This window comes from Lolium perenne, chromosome 4, assembly GCF_019359855.2.
Source record: "Lolium perenne isolate Kyuss_39 chromosome 4, Kyuss_2.0, whole genome shotgun sequence".
NCBI classification, from domain to species: domain Eukaryota; kingdom Viridiplantae; phylum Streptophyta; class Magnoliopsida; order Poales; family Poaceae; genus Lolium; species Lolium perenne.
The window spans coordinates 295,211,123-295,232,825 of record NC_067247.2 but is presented as its reverse complement, the minus strand read 5'-3'; positions in this window follow the sequence as shown (position 1 = coordinate 295,232,825).

The window sequence follows — 21,703 nt, the reverse complement described above, 5'->3', positions numbered from 1 at the left end:
AAAACACAAAGTCGCCGCACTTTCAGTAATATTATTGATTTCTTCTATTTTTATGAAATCCGTTGTTTCTTGTTGTTTGACCAACGCTTTGTTTCCTTGACAGATCAAACAAACCAAGACTTTGATCTGGCGAATCCTGTCGATGACCCCCTCCTTGACGCACTTTCCTATCTGGAGCTGCATGGGTCCGAAATTCGTGAAGGCGTGGCAAATGCTAATGCAGGATTGTCAGCGTTGTTCCCCTACTTCTTCCCGAAGAAAGAGGAGCCCTCGACTTTCCTTAACCTTGCCAAGATGTTCAGTTCACCAGAAGACCTTGGACTGAAGATGCGCCAAGAAAATATGAAAATTGCTGTCGAAAACACTGTCGCTTTGGTTGCTGACAGTCAACAGACTATTGACTGGACGAAAGTTGGCGACACCGAGCAGATAGAGCAATCAAGATGGAAGTCGCTGATTAAGGCAGCCAAGCCCAACACGAAGAAGATCTTGGCCTATCTCGGGATCAAACCAGCGTCGACTCCTAGCTCATCAAGGCCGGAGGTCTAGTTGCATGCCTCTTTGTTTTTCTTTCTGTGTTTCTTTTGCTCTTGTCGCCAAAGTAGTCATTTGGCGACACGTACTTCCTTAGCTCTACTGTAATGCCTTTGTAATTATTCCGAGAAATTAATGAAAAACTCTATCTTTGCTTGTTGTTTGATGTTGTCTTGTTTAAATTTCAGTTGATATTTGATAACTATACTCCATCCTCTGCTCCTTCCGATATTTCGCCTTCTTCTTCTCGCTCGAGGAGAGCTTTTGCTGATACTGCACCTGTCGACGATACTTTGTCGCAAGAACTGGATGAACTTCGACAGCAACTTCAGTATGCGAAGAAGCAAACACTTGTGATGATGGAAAAGTCTCATAAGTCATCTGAAGCCGAAAAAATTGCACTTCAGCAAGCTCGCGAGGCCGTGGCTGCTAAGGAAATTGCTGCTTCCGAGGCTGAAAAGGCGACTACTCGAGAAAATTTCATGCTCGAGTTAATGAATGAAGCTTGGTGCGAGATATGTCGGGTATGCTTGTTTCATCCTCCGATATCTTTCACCTTCATGCTATGTCTCTTAAGGGTTTCTACTTCGTTGTCTTGATAGGTTCCTTTACTGATGCTGCTGCCGAGGAAGAGAGGGTAAATACTAGGACGAACCTCCTTGTTAACCTTTCCCTTGACCATGGTGCTCTGTTTTGGGCTACTCCGGAGAGGACCCGTCAAATTGTCAGGTTTCAGGATCACGCCTCTCAAACTCGCGACTTCCTTGACTTCTGTACCAAGACCTTGTCTATGGTTTATAACTCCATGTTTCCTCGGAACATTCAACCAAAAACTCTTCCTGAGTTAATGGAGAAATTCAAAGATGCTCACAAGATCCATGACTTCGTCAGAGCTCAATTGGTGGCTGGCGCCAGATTTGCTCTTATCATGCTTCAGATCTGCCACTCGAACCTTGACCTTACCCAAGTTGTCGCGAAAGTTCATCAGAAGGTAAAACGTCGAAGAGTTGGTGTTGACAGGATTAACACGAAGGTTTCGCCTGTAGCCGAAGAAATGATTGAGGACCTTCTTCGGATGGACGCCGACTTTTTTGCCGATGGTCATTATGCTGACTTTCTTGGCGCTGCTCCTGAAGAAAACAGAGTTACCCTTGATGACATATTGAATCAAGACTAGTTATTTTCCTCTTGTAGATATTTCTTCTTTGTAACCCATGACTATGATTATATTGTGAAGCAATCATTATATTTCTATGTTTGTCTAGCCCCCGAGTGTTTCGGTGACTTTTTACTGTATTTGTATATTGCGAGGTTTTGAACCAAGGCATTTATGTATTTATGGCGAATATGAGCCCCCGAGCTTCTTTATTGAGTACTATTTTGTATTTTTACTGACTCACGAGGTATTTTAATACCAAGGCAAGGTTTTTTCTTTTTCGATGAACTATATTGAAATTCGTCGGAGCAAAGACTTTGAGCATGTCGATAAAGAGAAAGTTATATTGACACTATCTTTATTATATTGCAGCACCGCGAGCCCGCCTCATTAAAAACCTTTCCCGGCCCCACTTGGTGCCCCGAAAAAGGAAAAGAGTGCGTCTGAAAACTCGCGGGCGTTTCAGTACATTGAAGTTTTACAAGGACTATATTTCGACTTCTAGGCGTAGAACCGCCTGAGTTGCGCCACGTTCCAGGGGTTTGGCTCCTCCACCCCTGTCTTCTTGTCCTTTATCCTGTATGCTCCTCCTCCGATTACTTCCGTGACAATGTAAGGGCCAAGCCATGGTGACTCGAGTTTTTCATGACTTTTTTGCGTGAGCCGAAGAACTAGGTCTCCCACCTGAAAAGATCTTGGCCGCAAACGTCGACTGTGGTAATTCTTCAAGTCCTGTTGGTATTTGGTTACCCGAGACAGTACTTCATCTCGAGCTTCATCAAGTGCGTCGACGTCATCTTCTAGCGCTTTTCTCGACGTTTCTTCGTCATATTCGACGACGCGTGGAGAATTGTGCTCTATCTCGATTGGTAATACTGCTTCTGCTCCATGAACCAAGAAAAACGGAGTTTCCTGTGTTGCTGTGTTTGGTGTTGTTCGGATGCTCCACAACACACTTGGTAGTTCTTCTGGCCAGGTATGTCGAGCTTTTTCCAGTGGTCCTAACAAGCGTTTCTTGATGCCATTGCAGATGATGCCATTGGCTTTCTCGACTTGCCCATTGGTTTGAGGATGTGCAACTGACGCAAAGTGCAGCTTGATACCCACCTCTTCGCAATAATCTTTGAATTCGTGGGATGTGAAGTTACTGCCGTTGTCTGTGACGATGCTGTGGGGCACTCCAAATCTGAAGACAAGACCTTTTATGAATTTTACTGCGGATGCTCCGTCTGGTGAATTTATCGGCTTCGCTTCTATCCACTTTGTAAATTTGTCGACAGATACTAGCATGTACTCCTTTCCTCCTGGCCAGGATTTGTGTAACTTGCCCACCATATCAAGTCCCCATTGGGCAAAGGGCCATGACAATGGTATTGGTGCTAGCTCTGCTGCTGGAGAGTGAGGTTTTGCGGCAAACCTTTGACACGCGTCGCAAGTTCTTACTATGTCCTTGGCGTCCTCGATTGCTGTCAACCAGTAAAATCCTGCCCGAAAGACCTTGGCTGCAATAGCTCGACTACTTGCGTGGTGGCCACATATTCCTTCGTGTACATCCTTCAGAATTATTCTTCCTTCTTCGGGTGTGACACACCTTTGCAAGACGCCTGAAATACTTCGCTTATACAATTCTCCTTTAACCACCGTGAAAGCTTTGGAGCGTCGAATTACTCGCCTTGCCTCAACTGGATCGTCGGGTATTTCTTTCCTGAGGATATATGATATGTACGGCTGCATACACGGTATCTGTATCACCATGACCAGGTCCTGATCTTCTTCTTCTTCCTCTTGCTTTTCCTTGGTAGCCCCCGAGGGTTTCTTCTCCTTCTTTTTTGATTTTGTCGACTTGGTGGATCTCTCTGTTATCTCTTCCCAGAATACACCTGGTGGGACTGCAAGGCATTGCGACCCGATGTTTGCAAGAACGTCGGCTTCGTCGTTGCTCAATCTACTAATATGATTTACTTCGCATCCATCGAACAACTTCTCGAGTTCGTTGTACACCTCCTTGTATGCCATCATGCTATCATTGACTGCGTCACATTGGTTCATAACTTGCTGAGCCACCAACTGTGAGTCGCCAAAGATTTTTAGTCGAGTTGCACCGCAGGCTTTTGCCATCTTCATCCCGTGTATGAGAGCCTCATATTCTGCTTCATTGTTAGATGCGTTAGGGAACGTCATCCGAAGGATGTACTTCAACTTGTCGCCTTCAGGTGATATGAGTACTACTCTGCGCCCCCTTCTAGTCTCTTGGACCCATCAAAGTTCATGGTCCAGGTTCTCGACAAGTCTGGGGGTCCTGTGTTTTGCAACTCCATCCACTCTGCGATGAAGTCTGGCAGAACTTGCGACTTGATTGCTTTTCTTTTTTCATACGTGATGTCCCGAGGGGAAAGTTCTATTCCCCAAAGGGAGACACGACCCGTAGCTTCTGGATTATTCAATATATTTGACAAGGGAGCTTCATTGACCACTATGATTGGGTGTGCCGAAAAATAGTGGCGCAATTTTCGTGCTGTTGTGAACACTCCATATGCTATCTTTTGGTACTGAGGGTACCTTTGTTTTGAGGGCGATAAAACTTCGCTAACGAAGTATACTGGCCTTTGCACGCCGTGGAGTTTTCCTTCTTCTTCCCTTTCGACAACTAGCACCGTGCTCACCACTTGGGGCGTGGCTGCGATATACAGCAGGAGAGGTTCCTTTTCCTTCGGCGCCACCAAAATTGGTGGTGTCGAGATTGTGCGCTTCAAATCCTCGAAAGCTCTGTCTGCTTCTTCGTTCCACTGGAATTTATCTCCTTGCTTTATCAGAGCGTAGAATGGTAACGCTTTTTCTCCCAGCCTAGCGACGAATCTGCTCAAAGCTACGACTCGCCCCGTTAGCTGTTGTATTTCTTTCAACTTTGTTGGCTTCCTCATTGTCACGATAGCTTGTATTTTATCGGGATTTGCTTCAATCCCTCTTGCTGAGACTAGAAACCCCAGAAGTTCTCCTGCTGGGACGCCAAAAGAACACTTCGTCGGGTTCAGCTTCAGGCAGAATTTGTCGAGGTTGTCAAAAGTTTCCTTGAGATCCTCGATCAGTGTTGTTCCCTTTTTTGATGTTATGACGACATCGTCGATGTATACTTGCACGTTTTTCCCGATCTGTGTCGCCAAATACTTCTGCATCATTCTCTGATATGTTGCTCCCGCATTTTTTAGACCGAAGGGCATTGTTCTGTAGCAAAACACGCCGTAAGGTGTAATAAACGCGGTCTTTACTTCGTCTTCTTCTTTCAATCTGATCTGGTTATAACCAGAATATGCGTCCAGGAAGGAAAGACGTTCACATCCAGCCGTGGAGTCGATAATTTGATCTTTCCTCGGGAGGGGAAAGTGATCCTTTGGACAATGTTTATTGAGACACGTAAAGTCGACGCACATGCGAAGAACCTTAGTGTTTTTCTTCGGCACCAGCACATGATTTGCTACCCATGTGGCTTCTGTAAATATCTCTTTGATAAAACCAGCTTCTCGTAGTCGATTGATTTCTGACAGCATGGCTTTGCGGTTTGGTTCCGAAAAACGCCGCAAAGGTTGTTTGATTGGTCTCGCTACTGGATCCAAGTTTAGGTGGTGCTCGGCAAGTTCCCTGGGTACTCCTGGCATGTCAGCTGGACACCATACGAAGATTTTCCAGTGCTCACGGAGGAACTCGACGAGCGCGCTTTCCTATGCGATATCCATGTCGTTTGCGATAGATGTCGTCTTTTTCGGGTCTGTCGGGTGAATCTGCACCTCTTTTGAATTTTTCTCGGTACTGAAAGTTGATTCTTTGTTTGGCCTTCCAACGTCTGGCAGTACGTCGTAATCAGTCATGCTTTTTGACGCCAAATACTCAGCTTGCATCCCGAAAGTTTCTGATAGCCGGTGAAAATCCTTGTCGCACTTATCGGCTAAGGCAAAGCTTCCTTTGACTGTGATTGGTCCCTTAGGTCCAGGCAACCTCCACAACAAGTATGTATAGTGTGGCACCGCCATAAATCTAGCATATGTTGGTCGTCCCAACAGAGCGTGGTATTGCGACGGAAAATCCACGACTTCAAATTCGAGCCTCTCGATTCTATAATTTTCTCGGGTCCCAAACTGAACGTCGAGATTGATCTTCCCCAATGGATAACTTGGTTTCTCCGGTGTGATGCCGTGGAACCTTGTGTCTGTTGGTTTCAAGTTTGCTAAGGATATGTTCATCTTCCTCAATGTATCTGCATACATAAGGTTTAGGCTGCTGCCGCCGTCTATGAACACTCGAGAGACATCAAATCCCGCGATAACCGCCGAGAATAAGTGCCGATCGCCCTGGTCGAGGAACTTCTGCGGATGATCTGCTATTGTGAAGCCGATATCTTGTCCTGACCAATTAAGGTACTCAACTGTTGGTGGAGGCATTTTCTCTGCCATAAACACCTGTCGTGAGATTACTTTCTGAGCTCTATTGGACGGCCTTCCCTTCTGAATCATCGACACTGCTCCGTTGGAGTTAGGATCAACATAAGGTGGGGGTGGAGGTGCTGCCGCTATTCTGAGCTGATGCCGATTGTCCTCTGTAATCGCGGGAGGAGGCGGCAAGTGAATCTCGCTTCTGGGTTCTCGAGGATTTCTCTGTGCTGCCCGCGCGTTAGCGTTCTCTGCATACCGCAACATTGCCTGAAAATTTCGACAGTCTTTCTGCAAGTGCCCTGACTGTCTTTTACCGTTGCTGTCGAGGAAAAAGTGCATCTGGCACGGTCCATTCATCATCTCTTCAGGGGACACGAAAGGCCTTGGGAACCTAGGCCCGCTATTTTGCCTGTTGCGTGAATCATCCCCGTTATCACCTCGCTGTTCATTGCTTCTCTGGTAATCATCTCTGTTGCTTCCTCCTGTATTTGTCCGAAAACCTGCCGAAATTTGTCCTGGAGCGTCATAGTTCTGATACTGCCGAGGAAATCTTCGCCTCGGTTGATAGTTTCGACCACGGTCCTCCTCTGGCGACCTGTGCCGTTTGTTGTGGACAGCGTCTTCTCCATCTGCCCATTTGTTTGCTATTTCCATTAACGCGGATACTGTCTTTGGATTGGTCCTTCCCAAGTCCTCGATAAAATCTCCACGCCTGACTCCTGCGACAAACGCATCTATTGCTCTCTCGTCAGATATATTTTCTGCCGAGTTTTTGATGATATTCCACCTTTGGATGTACTTTCTCATTGGCTCGTCTGGCTTTTGTCGACATGCTCTCAACTCTTCTAACGACGCAGGTTTTTTGCACGTGGATCTGAAGTTCTTGACGAACACATCCTCGAAACTTTCCCAGCTGTCGATGGATCCTGGAGTGAGTTTCTTTATCCAAGATCGTGCGGCTCCACTCAAATGCACCTGGATGCTTTGCATAGCTGTTGCCCTGGTTCCTCCTGTGAGCTTCACCGTCTCCAGATAGTCGACTAGCCAATCCTCTAGATCTTGAAGGCCGTCGAACTTCTTGAAATTATCGGGTAACTTGAATCCTGAGGGGACTCGAGTTTTTTGGACTCTCCTCGTGAAGCATGGTAAGCCGCACATATCTTCGTCGTTAAGCTCTGGAGATTGCCGATGATCCCTTCTACTTTGCCGCGCTCTGTCGACCCTTGCTTGTGCTGCTGTGTCTCTTGCTCCACTTGGTCCTTCAGGTTCTGCCGCCGTTGCTGCTGCAGGTCGTGGACTATTTTGCCTTGCCGCTCCTTCGGGAGGCGTTGATACAAACGCTGTCCCCATAGCTCCAACTCCTGCTACCGCCATATTGTATAGTGTTTCCCTTGGATCACCTGGAGGTGGTTTAGATGCAAGGATAAAAGCATGTGTCGCCATATACCCAGCCTCTGGTGTCTTAGGGATGATGTTTCCTCTTGTATCTATCGACATAAAGGACATGTCGAGGTTTTGGACCAAGTGCTCTCTTTCTGCTTCGGGTATGTGTTGCAACCTTGATCTTGCTCTGTTCCGCGCCTCCCTGTGACTATCACCCGAAGTTCTAGATTGTCGGCTTAGATCTGCCCTTCTCCTGCTGGATGCAGAAGCTGCCTCCTTTCTCCTGTTCAACTCAGCTGTCTGTTTTTCCAATTCCCTGGCAGCTCGTGCGAGCCTATATTGATATGCTTGCAATTCCTCTGGTGTGGCTGTGGTAGCCATTGGTTCTGTGCCGTTCATAGCTCTCGCGGCTCTGTCCCACGCTGCTTGTGAAAGTTGAACTCTATCTCGCGGCTCTGGCCCGACGTATTTGTTGCCTAGGCCTTGGCGCAGATTAGAGGGATCGACGTATGGATTTCCCAGACTGTCGAAAGCCTCAGATGTTTCCTCTTGATCTTCAATGGCGTAAATCTGATGATACTTTGTACTCAGATCTATGTTGGGTTTGGTGACATCATCGTTGAGATTGATGAAGACCTTGCCCACTGTAATAGATTTGTCGATGAAGTTGTAACTGTCGACATCGCTTGAGCCATCGCTTATATATGAGTCCGCAGATGACTCAACCGACATGTCGTTGAAGATCTTGGCGAGTTTCTCTCTTGCTCTGGTGCTGACGTAGCGTGTCGCCGAGGTTTCTTCTTCTCCTGACTCGGTTGTCGATGCATAGCTTGAAAAATCGGAATCGACCACCGACGATCCCGACGAAATCGGAATCTCGACACGATACGATCCTTCCTTCTCGACGCGAAAGTGAAACCTTCCGAACGTCATCTCCATGGGCTCCGCCAGATACGCATATGCATCCAAACGGGAGGGTGGGTGAGGAACAAAATCGACAAGACCAGCAGCGATCTGTTTACCTCGATCCATTGTGTTGCTTGCGGTTGACGATGTCGAAGATCTTGAACGTGCCATCGAGATCAGATCCTTACGCCTCTAGTTCCCACAGACGGCGCCAATTGACAAGGTATCAACTTGTCAATGCCTATGGATTGTAGGCTAGGGTTTAGTTGGAAGTAGAGGGTAAGTAGATCTCGAAGGTTTCAGCCGAAAAGTACTCGACGATTATGAAAACTAGGGTTTGTAGACAATGATTCGATTGATTCTTCGTCCCTCGACTCCCCCTTTATATAGGAGGTGGAGCCGAGGGATTCGTGCCATACAAGTTACAGAGTCCGGGACGGTTTCTAACTCATCCCGCCAGATTACAAATAACACTTCTTATTACAACTCTTAACTTTCCATAATATATCTTGGGCTCCCGAATCTTCTTATTCTTCGGGTAGTGGGCCTTCAGTAAACCCCGGGTACTATCTTCGGCAGGCCCATTTGGGATGCCTATGTCACTTACGTTTTTGGCTTGGTATGGAGGGCTGCTATCAGGTTAAGGGTGATGGAAAAGGAGGAGGTTTGACTATCTACTAGCAGGAGGGGATTATGATTGATCTTCTGTCATTTAGTAAACGTCATATTGATGTTCATGTCAGTGGAGACACGTATGCCATTATGTGGAGGGTGACTTTTGTTTATGGGGAGCCAAAACCTACAGATCGTCATTCTATGTGGACAAAACTGCGATAGCTGAAGAATAGGTCATCGAAACCTTGGCTTATGATGGGTGATTTTAACGAAGCCATGTGGCAGGAGGAACATTTTTCGAGGCGGAAGAGGTCAGAACGGTTGATGTCGGTCTTCAGGGAAGTTCTCTCAGATTGTGATCTCCACGATATTGGTTTTATTGGCACTCCGTGGACTTTTGATAATAAGCAAAAAGGGGACAAGAACGTTAAGGTTCGTTTGGACCATGCGGTGGCATCTCCAGAGTGGTCAATGTGTTTCCCAAATACTAGGCTGCATCACGTCATCTCTTCAAGATCAGATCATCTTCCTCTGCTGTTACCTGAAGATGAACCTGCTGAATTCAGACTAGAGAAATATACTCGTAGATATGAGGTATTTTGGGAGCAAGAACCCTCTCTTGCTTCGGCGGTAGAGGAGGCTTGGTCTAGACGGATTCCTACTCAGGATCCAGGGGTATAAGTTATACCCTTAAGGATATTATGACTAGCCTATATAGGTGGAAGGCTGAAAATATTAAACCGTTACCTAAGGAAATTAAAAAGAGGTGGCTTTTGATGGAGGATCTTATATCTCGTATTGGCAACGACAATGAGGCTGAGAAGACAATGTTAGCGTGGGAGATAGATGAATTGTTGTATCAGGAAGAAATAGCATGGATGCAATGCTCCAGAGTCGCGTGGCTGATGGAAGGCGATAGAAACACCAAATACTTTCATCGGCAGGCTTCTAAGAGGAATCGGAAAATTAGAATTCATACCTTGAGGAGAACGGACGGCTCATTCACACAGGATAAAGTGGAAATGGAATCGATGGCAACTTCCTTTTTCAGAATCTTTATACCTGAGACGACAATGTTGACCCAAACATAATAATACAGGAGGTACAACATTGTGTTGATGATCACATGAATGATGGTCTGTGTAAGCACTTTTCAGAGGAGGACATTAGTGACACGCTGTTCCAAATCGGCCCCTTAAAGGCGCCAGGGCCAGACTGCTTTCCGGCACATTTCTTGCGGCGTAATTGGGGGCTCTTTCGGGATGAAGTGGTTCAGGCAGTGCAGACCCTTTTTTGCTACAGGTATAATGCCATCTGAGGTTAATGAAACATCTATTGTCATGATTCCAAAGAAGAAGGAACTAGAGGACCTAAAGGATTTTAGACCCATTAGTTTGTGCAACATTATTTATAAAGTCGTCTCAAAGTGTCTGGCCGCCTTTGTACCTGGGAGGTTGATTACAGATAACGCCCTGGTCGCTTTTGAGTGCATACATACTATACAGTCTGGTTCGGTGGCAATATCAAAATTTTGTGCGTATAAGTTGGATATGGCCAAAACTTATGACCGCGCTGATTGGAGGTTTTTGGAAGGGGTTTTAGCGAAAATGGGCTTTCATAGTCAATGGATACAGTGATGACGTGTGTCACAACTGTAAGCTACTCGGTTTGCTTTAACGAAAATATGTTGGACTCCTTCTTCCCCACTCGAGGCCTACACCAAGGTGATCCTTTATCGCCATATTTATTTCTTTTTGTCGCTGATGGTTTCTCTACCTTGATGGAAAAAAATTCAGTCGGGAGTTATGCGGGAGTTACACATATGCCATCAAGCTCCATGGATATCTCATCTTCTGTTCGCGGATGATTTTCTCCTTTTCTTTGAAGGATAGGTGGAACAAGGTAAGACTATTAAAGTTATCCTAGATGATTGTGAACGAGGGACTGGACAATTGGTTAGCTTGGGGAAGTGTTCTATCCTATATGGGAAACAGTCCATTGTTGAGGTACAGGCCAACATCAAGAACATCCTAAAATATGAAACTGAAGCTTTTGAGGAGAAGTACCTAGTGACATGGGTATACCCTCTGGGTACCCATTATTAGTATACCTGGCTCGGCCCAATATGGAGAAGATCCAATATGGAGAAGGCCCAACAAGGCAACCCGAAAAAGTAGTCGATTAGAACTCTTGTAAAACCCTAGGCTGGTTGCATATATAAAGCTAGCCAGGGCACCCGAAATAAGGAGGACAACGGAGGATAACAGATAGATAGCAGATAGACAACATAGCTCCGCCTATGGCGGCACCCTGTAAACATACATATGATCATATACTGGATTGCTAGCAGCACGTAGGGATCCTCCACCGAGGGGACCCGAAGCTGGGTACGTCGTATGCCTAATCTCGCTCCCGGAATCTCCATCGTCGCTCTCTTCCGAAACCCAAGTCTACAATACGTAGGCATTGGCGAGATGATCCCTCGTCAATTGGCGATGTCTGTGAAAAATCGTGACGATTGGATTTTGTTATCCGGACGAGATCCTCATCTTCAAAGGCTTGATCGTCGTTGATCTACGTCAACAAGCAGGGAGCGGCGCGCCGATCTATGTGAACGAAGCATATCTGTAGCGCTCCATGCAATGGATCTCATCCGAAAAAAATACAGTCGGCAACAACGATACGTATCGGGACCGTTTCCATGCGTGGGGATGCCCGCAAGAAGAAGAAAAAAAAAATTCAAATCGTATCTATCAAATCGGCGCTGCTAGCAGGTACCCAGGACGTTAAAGAAAGGAAAGATCAACCAGCGGCATGAGAGATACGCGGCCAGGAGAGAGGAGCACATGGTCTCCTCGAGGGAAGTGCACGCACACATGCACTCGTCATTTATGTCCACAGCTAATGGAATTCTTCCCAGAGCATACGATCTCATCTCTCTCCTTACAATTTCGGTTTTTTTTTTCTTTCCTTCCTTGTTGATTATTCAGACTAACCTCTTGTGCGGCGCAAGATTAGATTGGAAATCTAGTTGGTGATTCATCTACTTCAAAGCGCATCCGACAAGATTTTCTACGGGTACGAAGCGCCTGAACCAAGCAACATCAACACTGCCTGACATGCATCTTGAAGATCGAACGGGAGAAAGCATCGCGGCGAGATCGGATCAAACTTCGTTCTGTCCTGTCGAGTTGCTTCCACGAAACTTGTTCCGTCGGATCAAGAGCAAATCAAACGGTGTATTACCGAAATCATAAGAATTTAAGGACTAAGTGGAAGACCAACACTTTGCTAATCTGGGTCGTCCGCCGCACAACATGCTGCTACATCGACAACATCCGACAGAGGACTATTAGGTGCTATATTTTCAATTAATTACTATTCGCTACTTTATTCGGCCAAATATTTTTTCGGCTTGTACTGTTATTTGCGCGCAGATTTCCGTGGTCCAATACAACCTTAGATCGGAACAAGTTTCGACTACTTCGCCGCGTGTAGTCGCATGCTCGGGGGCTCGTCCGCCGTGAACCTGACAACGCGCACTCGCTTTGCTCGGGGGCTTGCCCGCCGTGAACTCGACGATTTACTCCTCCAGGCCGATTACTTCGGCTAAACGTAGCACAGCTCCACTTCATCGGCTGCGTCCGCTTCGTCGACTCCTTCCGCTAAACGACATGCTTCCACGTTGGCTCCGCTCTACCCGAAAAAGAAAAGATAAGTGTTCATTTTCTAATCATCAATTATATTTACTTTCGCCACACCCGGATACTCGGGGGCTGCACCATTACATCATTAGAGCAAATTCACCCAATATTGGGGGATGTGCCATTACTTCGTCACCACAAATATATTCGGTTACTTGGTGAATTTCTTCTCTTCGGCTTTGGATATATCTTCTCCGGCTTAGTGGAATTATCTTTTCCGGCGCAGTGGAATTATTTTTTCGGCTTAATGAATTTATTTTCTTCGACTTAAATGGATTTATCTTATTCGGGTCGGTGGATTTATCTTCTTCGGCTTGCTGGATTGTTTCTCTTCGGGTTATTATTGGTTCACTCTTATACAATATTACCCGATGCGGTTTCCGGGACAATGGATTCATCTTCTATGGTTATTACTAGAACTATTTTCTTCGGATCAATGGATTCATCTTCTATGATATCAGCGGATTCATCTTCTATGATTATTACTGGATTCTTCGGGCCAATGGATTCATCCTCTATGATATCGACGGATTTATCTTCAATATATGCTCTATATTTAATTGCGTAATGTTCAATATGGATTCATCTCAAATACTTTATCTGGGATTCATCTTCGTATATTATTGTCTATGGCTTCATCTTAAATGGCTTCACCAAATATGACGTCGCGACTCCATCAACTTATTTCGACGTCACGCCTAACGCTCGGGGGCTCGACAACGATTTCGCCTCGGGTCACGACTGCGACACAACAATCATGACATCACCTCAGCAACGCTCGGGGGCTCGGCTATTCTCAGAGCGCCAAAGTCGCGATAATCACTGAATGCCGCAAAACTCTGCGAAGGTAAGACCCCGGGATCCGTCCTGTGTGGCGTGGCATCGCCAAAGACTGCGCTCTGCTACTTTTTTCCACATCAACGATGTGAAGAAATATCCCGGCGGACGCGCTGTGGACCCGATAACATTACTGGAATTCGGATCATGGTAAGTCCTTAAGCGGCACGTGACGAATTACGCCAGGTCCCGAGATCATGTCCAGGGACGTGATCTTGAAGTAGGTTCTTGCGGGATTGCCACAAGAGCAGTTAACTGGTACCTGATCCGTCAGATGAACCAGCCCCATTTACCATTATCCCTGAACAACATAGATAGCAATGGCCTGGAGTCAATAAAACGAGGGGCTACGCCCGGAAATATAGTCAAGTTCTTTATCGAGTAGTACAACTTGAGTCTATGCCCAGGTGCAAGCACCTGCCCATAGGCTCGGGGGCTACTCTTATCGAGAGCATTGTTCACCCTCCAGATAAGATACAAGAAAGAGGAAAAATTGTGGTGTCGATTAAAAGCAAGTTGAGCCTACACCCAAGTGCAAACACTTGGCTGTAGCCTCGGGGGCTACTCCCATCGGGAGCGCTGGCCGCGCACCCGATAGAAAAATAACTTCGATAACATTTATGACAATCAAGGCTTGTAGACTCAACTCGATTCTACGACTCCAGTGGAGCCTACTCCCATCGGGAGCACATGGATTTCATCAAGTTCTCCAGAAATATAGTGACGTTCTTCATCGAGTAGTACAACTTGAGTCTATGCCCAAGTGCAAGCACTTGACCATAGACTCGGGGGCTACTCCCATCGGGAGCGCTGTCGTGCACCCGATAGAAAAATAATTTCGAGAATCGTCGACATCATTTATGCTACACATGATCTACGACATGGACCTCGCCTTTGGAGATGATTATGCTTGGAGTCTCTACGCAAGTCTTCGACTTTCCTAGACACTCGGGGGCTACTGACATGGGTATACCCTTCGGGTACCCATTATTAGTATACCTGGCTCGGCCCAATATGGAGAAGGCCCAACAAGGCAACCCGAAGAAGTAGTCGACTAGAACTCTTGTAAAACCCTAGGCTAGTTGCATATATAAAGCTAGCCAGGGCACCCGAAATAAGGAGGACAACGGAGGACAACAGATAGATAGCAGATAGACAACATAGCTCCGCCTATGGCGGCACCCTGTAAACATACATATGATCATATACTGGATTGCTAGCAGCACGTAGGGATCCTCCACCGAGGGGACCCAAAGCTGGGTACGTCGTGTGCCTAATCTCGCTCCCGGAATCTCCATCGTCGCTCTCTCCCGAAACCCAAGTCTACAATACGTAGGCATTGGCGAGGTGATCCCTCGTCACCTAGGGCTCCCAGTGCCTGAAGGAGGTATGAATGGGAGTAAATTCAGACCGATGAAAGGAAGGTTCTCTCGCCGAGCAAATGATTGGAATGAGAAGTATATGTCAAGTGGTGCTAAAAGACACTAATAAAGTCAGTTCTACAATCCCTAACGACTTATGCTATGGGGGTGTTTAAATTTCCTGCTGGTGTTACAGACGGCTTGGTTAAAATTATAAGAGATTTCTGGTGGGGTGATGAGGAAAATAAAAGAAAGATGCACTGGATGTCTTGGGAGAAAATGACAAGGCCAAAGTCTTAGGGTGGCATTGGCTTTCGAGATCCGAGAGTCTTCAACCAGGCCTTGCTGGCAAGGCAAGCGTGGCATCTTATTCAATTCCCTGATGGTTTGTGTGCCCGGATCTTGAAGGCAAAGTATTACCCAACGGCGCATCTACTGGATACTGATTTTATAAAAAATGCTTATCAAACCTGGCAAGGTATAGAACATGGTCTAGAATTATTTAAAAAAGGGCTATATGGCGCATTGGGTCAGGTACAAGTGTGAGAATTTTCAGAGATAATTGGTTACCACGTCTAGATCAACCCAAACTGAATGGTAGAAGAGCAATGCTAGAATGAGGTGGGTTTCAGATCTCATTGACCCTTATACAAGGTCCTGGAACGAAGGTCTGGTTAGAGAGTGTTGTTTGGCCATTGATGTTGATGCAATTCTTGCGATCAAGCTACTAACAAGGATTTGTGATGATTTTGTTTCCTGGCTTGCACAGAAGAATGGGATATTTACTGTGAGGCCAGCATATCGTCTGGGTCTACAACCGGCGATCGAAGGCCTAAGCACTGACCAAAGTAGCTCTGAGCCTGAGGGTGATCGTGGCATATGGAATCTGGTGTGGCATGCTAACGTTCCACAGAAACTCTGTGTGCTTACTTGGAGGGCTGATACATCGACCTTGGCGGTGCGAGTTGGCTTACATCATCGGATGGCTAAGGTTGATCCTATGTAAACACAAATTGTTTATCACATGTACGCTAGCGCATGCGTTGCGGAGAGGTATGCGGGAGTTTTGGCCTCTGTCATCGGAGGAGGCCTTTCTATGCAAGGGTACCGAATGGCTCCTGTCTCTGCTCAATAGGTCCTCTCAAGATTCACGAGCTCAAATCATTTTTCTTCTATGGCGAGTGGCATCACCATAATAATATTGTCCATGGGGATGGGAAGGCTTCTGTGGCGGCTTCAGTTCCTTACTTAAGGAATTATTTTGATAGTTTCAAAGATGCATCACATGCAATATCGAATCCTAAAGGGAAGATACCAGCGTCCAATGCAATCTCTAATATTTCCGCGGATCCATCAATGGTTTGCCGATGGATAGCTCCGGCTCTTGGCTCTTTGAAAGCAAATGTCGACGCTAGTTGGGATGCAGCTACGAAGAAGGGCGGTATTGGCATCATTATAAGGGATCATAAGGGTAGTACTATATTAGCAAAGTGGAGGTTCCTACCCTGGTGTTCTAGCGTAGCGTAGAAGAAGCAGAAGCGACTGCCTGTCTAGAGGAATTGAACCTCCTAGTCCAACTTCAGTGTACCTCCGCGGTGGTGGAATTGAACTGCTCGAGAGTTGTTTAGGCTATGAATAGCAAGGTGATGGATCGGTCGGCTAGCTGGTTAATCTACTTGGAGAGCCAAGAACTTCTGAACCTTCACCAGGATTTTTCGGTGTCTAAAGTGACTCGGTGGTGTAATAGGGTGGCACACGGTTTAGCTCTTCTAGGTAAAAGAGGTGGTTCTAGTTCTATTAGAGGATCTGCTCCTGCTGATGTGTTGGAGTTGGTCATGGAGGAGTGTAGTTTTAGTGGAGTAATGTCCTCTATGACGTAGATCCTTCTGATCCCTGATGTAACCATTTTATGACTATGGAGCAGCAAGTTTCTAACGCACTCTTTTCCTTACCATGGTAACTAAGGAGACAAGAAGGTTTTTAATGAGGCGGCTTGCTTGCGTAATATATTATGGTTCATCTTCAAAAAAAGAACTACACCGAGGACAAAATAAGGTTTACTCTCGCGAATGAGAAGACCCAAATGCCTAGCACCGGTAATAACCCAAGTCCTAGCTTTCAAATTGATTATTTCGAAGATGATGACGGACATGGTATCTCACATGCTTGAAGGTTCTCAAGGCGGCAAACTCTTTTGTTGGGTCATTCTCTCTTCTCAAGGCGGTCTGCCGTCTACAAATGATTTTCTGTGATACGCCAAGAGAAGAGCTTCCATTTTGGGGTGCCCAAGCCTTCGGAACAATGGAGTCAATGCACTAGAGAAATGTCCCGGTGAACTGCGCCAGGGAAGCCGAAGAACAAGAGTAGGCCCCATTGGTTGTAAGTTTCCGAGCAATGGAGGCCAGGACATTGTCTCGGAGGTTAAGTTGCAAGGTGTAGGATCAAAGATCAACTCTTCGAGGTTTTGGACCGAAAGGCCTCCTGAAGTACCAAGGTGAAGGACCCAAGTGTTGTAGGTGATGGATTAGAGGATATTCCACGGGTCATTCCTGAAGAGGGACCCCTTTGGAGAGGGCAAAGAGGGGTTATTGTCATCCGCCCATGGGTCATTCCAAAACCTCGCTCGAGAACAGTTTCCAATGGTGGCCTTGGTTAATGAGTAAAAAAGCTCCATATCTCATCATCATTGTATGGGTTTTCCATCCCAATCCAAGGATGTTGGATTGGGTGCCCTGTTCTGGTTAATGACTTCTTTTAGAGCAACCACATATTTTATTAATTGAAAATAAAATTATATGAAGCAACACATGTGAAAACTAAAAGTTAAACCAGAATAAAATAATTATCTTAAATTTGCAGACATTTTTTTGGTGAGGGACTGAATTTGCAGAGTTGGGAACACGTCTGATAGGCACGCTTGTATGATACTTGTCCAATATATGTGGCAAGGTGCTTCGGAGTTGAGAGTGAACATGATAATTGAGCCTCATGATTCTAGGCCAGCAGGGAGCAGGCAGCCGGCATGGCATGTCTAGCCATTTCTGCGCAGAATGCACTTTTTTTTCGAGAGCACGCGCAAAGCGTGCCTTATCTTTATAGAAGAGAAGAGAGTGCCAAATTACAAGAACATCACCGTGGCGCTGCGAACACACACACGCCACCCGCCCTCCGCCTAGGCCTACTCTCTCGCTATATCTAGCCTCCCTCCTCTCTTGGCGCTCTCCCAAAGGTGGAAGTCCTCTCTGATCTGCACCACCATTTGGTCCACCGTCTTCTGCTCCCTCTCGTTCCGAAAGCCTAGCGTTTCGCTGCTTCCATAGCGTCCATTTCGTGCTGATGACCAAGGAGTCGAAGCGCTTCCTATCAATCCTCCTTACTTGTTTGCGGGCCTCCGTCCACCATCTCTCTAGATTGCCTGAGGCTCCAGGGTCGGTGATCTGCAGCTCTGCGCTTTGCAACACCCTGCACCAGACCTATCTTGCATAAGGGCATAGGGTAAAAATATGGTCAGTGTTATCCTCCTCTTGAAGGCATGTGTGACATGCATCCGGATGCTCCTGCAGCCCATGCCTCGCTCTCCTGTCGGAGGTCCACAAGCAGTATTTCAAGGTCAACCATATGAAAATCTTGCATTTCATGTGTGCAAAAGAGCCCCATACCGGTGTGCTCATACTCCAACGCGCACTCCCTTGGCAGAGCATCTCATATGTGCATTTTGCCGTGTATGCTCAGACTCCGCGCCTTTCCAGGAGATTTGGTACGGTCTGGAGGTGTCTCTCTCGACGGTCTCGACCGCCTCCCACAGAATTAGACATTGTCCCCAAAGCTCAACCGTCATCTCTCCTGGGATGTCGTCAATCCAGACATCCCCCTGTGACGAGGCGGTTCCTCGGCAATGCCCACCATGAGGGGCTTGGGTTTTAGAGAAAGGCGACGATGGAAGTTCCGGGAGCGAGGCGGTACACGACGTACCCAGGTTCACGTCCCCGCGGTGGAGGATCGCTACGTCCTGCTAGCAATCCAGTATATGAATATATGGGTACAGGGGGCCGCCATAGGCGGAGTTGTTGGATCTAGTCTAGTTCTAATCCGCGGGTTGCGGTTTCTAGGCGTGTCGCCTCTATGCTTATGCTTATGATTGTGCGTGTCTAGGGGGTGCCCCTGCCTGGCTTTATATATCAGCCAAGCGAGGGTTTACAAGAGTCCTAGTAGGATTCGTATTGGAGTCTTCTTTCCTTGTGGTCCAAGTTGTTAACGCTTGCAGGTCCAGCTTGTCGAGTCCTTGTGCTGGTCCACCTTGATAATCTGCACTGGGTATGGCAACGTCGAGTACCCGAAGGGTTATGCCCACGACAGTAGCCCCCGAGTGTCTGGCCGAAGTGAAGCTTCGGGCAGAGACTAAAGTTGTCTTCGCCGAATGTCTTGATCATCTATTGAATCTTGTGCTTGATGTAGAGTCGAAGTTGCTTTTTGTCGGGTGTGCGAAGCGCTCCCGATTGTCTTCGCTGAATGTCTTGATCATCTATTGAATCTTGTGCTTGATGTAGAGTCGAAGTTGCTTTCTGTCGGGTGCGCGAAGCGCTCCCGATGGGAGTAGCCCCCGAGTCTATGGGCGGGTGCTTGCAGCCACGCATAGACTCAAGTTGTACTACTCGAAGATCTTGATGTTGATGTCGACGAGGCTTCCATTTTTTGTCGGGTGCGCGACTAGCGCTCCCGATGGGAGTAGCCCCCGAGCCTGTAGATAAATATGAAATAGTTATGTTTGTAACTCCAAGAGGGAGTATTTATGCTCGATAGTGGGTTCATGCCTGCATTGACACCTGGGACAGTGACAGAAAGTTCTAAGGTTGTGTTGTGCTGTTGCCACTAGGGATAAAACATTGATGCTATGTCTAAGGATGTAGTTGTTGATTACATTACGCACCATACTTAATGCAATTGTCTGTTGCTTTGCAACTTAATACTGGAGGGGGTTCGGATGATAACCTGAAGGTGGACTTTTTAGGCATAGATGCAGTTGGATGGCGGTCTATGTACTTTGTCGTAATGCCCAATTAAATCTCACTATACTCATCATGATAAGTATGTGCATGGTCATGCCCTCTTTATTTGTCAATTGCCCAACTGTAATTTGTTCACCCAACATGCTGTTTATCTTATGGGAGAGACACCTCTAGTGAACTGTGGACCCCGGTCCAATTCTCTTTACTGAAATACAATCTACTGCAATATTGTTCTACTGTTTTCTGCAAACAATCATCTTCCACACAATACGGTTAATCCTTTGTTACAGCAAGCCGGTGAGATTGACAACCTCACTGTTTCGTTGGGGCAAAGTACTTTGGTTGTGTTGTGCAGGTTCCACGTTGGCGCCGGAATCCCTGGTGTTGCGCCGCACTACATCCCGCCACCATCAACCTTCAACGTGCTTCTTGGCTCCTCCTGGTTCGATAAACCTTGGTTTCTTTCTGAGGGAAAACTTGCTGCTGTGCGCATCATACCTTCCTCTTGGGGTTCCCAACGAACGTGTGAGTTACACGCCATCAAGCTCTTTTTCTGGCGCCGTTGCCGGGGAGATCAAGACACGCTGCAAGGGGAGTCTCCACTTCTCAATCTCTTTACTTTGTTTTTGTCTTGCTTAGTTTTATTTACTACTTTGTTTGCTGCACTAAATCAAAATACAAAAAAATTAGTTGCTAGTTTTACTTTATTTGTTATCTTGTTTGCTATATCGAAAACACAAAAAAAATTAGTTACTTGCATTTACTTTACTTGATTCATCATGTTTCCTTTTTATTTTACCACGAAAGATATACCGGTAGGACGTGGGTCTATAATTGGGAGAAATAATATAGAAGAATTTTTCAACCATGTTAGTACTGTTGACGATTTTGAGGATAGACACTTGGTAGACCTTGCCCCTACCTATGAAATTGCTGCTGCTGCTTTAGTTCGCATGTTGGAAACTAAATTTGTTAATCTCAATCCTATAATCCAACACATGTTTCTCACACTTGGTGATATGGAAGAAGGGGAAAAGAAAGATTTTGTTTTAGAAACCCTTCTTAGAGAATTTGGTGGTATAGCGAGAGAGGCAAGAAAGGTCTTTGCTAAATTTAATATGCTTGGTTCTTACACCAATTTTGTTAGTCTCCTTGAAAAGATGGATATGGATAGAATAAAGTACACTAATAATATTAATGATGGTGGGAAGATCAAAGCACCAATACCATGTAAACTCTTAGCTATGAATGATGCACTAGAAAATAACTATGCTTGGCTTGTTCCTGAAAATTTGTTTGATGAGAGTAGCACGCCTAAGACTAATGAAAAGGGAGATGCTAAAACTTATGTATCTAATATACTATGCCTGGTTGAGAAAACTCCGCACCCCGCTGAGAATGCACCATCCTTTGATAACACTTGATGCACACTTTCTGCGCCTAGCTGAAAGGCGTTAAAGAAAAGCGCTTATGGGAGACAACCCATGTTTTTACCTACAGTACTTTGTTTTTATTTTGTGTCTTGGAAGTTGTTTACTACTGTAGCAACCTCTCCTTATCTTAGTTTAGTGTTTTGTTGTGCCAAGTAAAGCCGTTGATAGAAAAGTTCATACTAGATTTGGATTACTGCGCAGAAACAGATTTCTTTGCTGTCACGAATCTGGGCTGTTTTCCCCTGTAGGTAACTCAGAAAATTATGCCAATTTACGTGAGTGATCGTCAGATATGTACGCAACTTTCATTCAATTTGAGCATTTTCATTTGAGCAAGTCTGGTG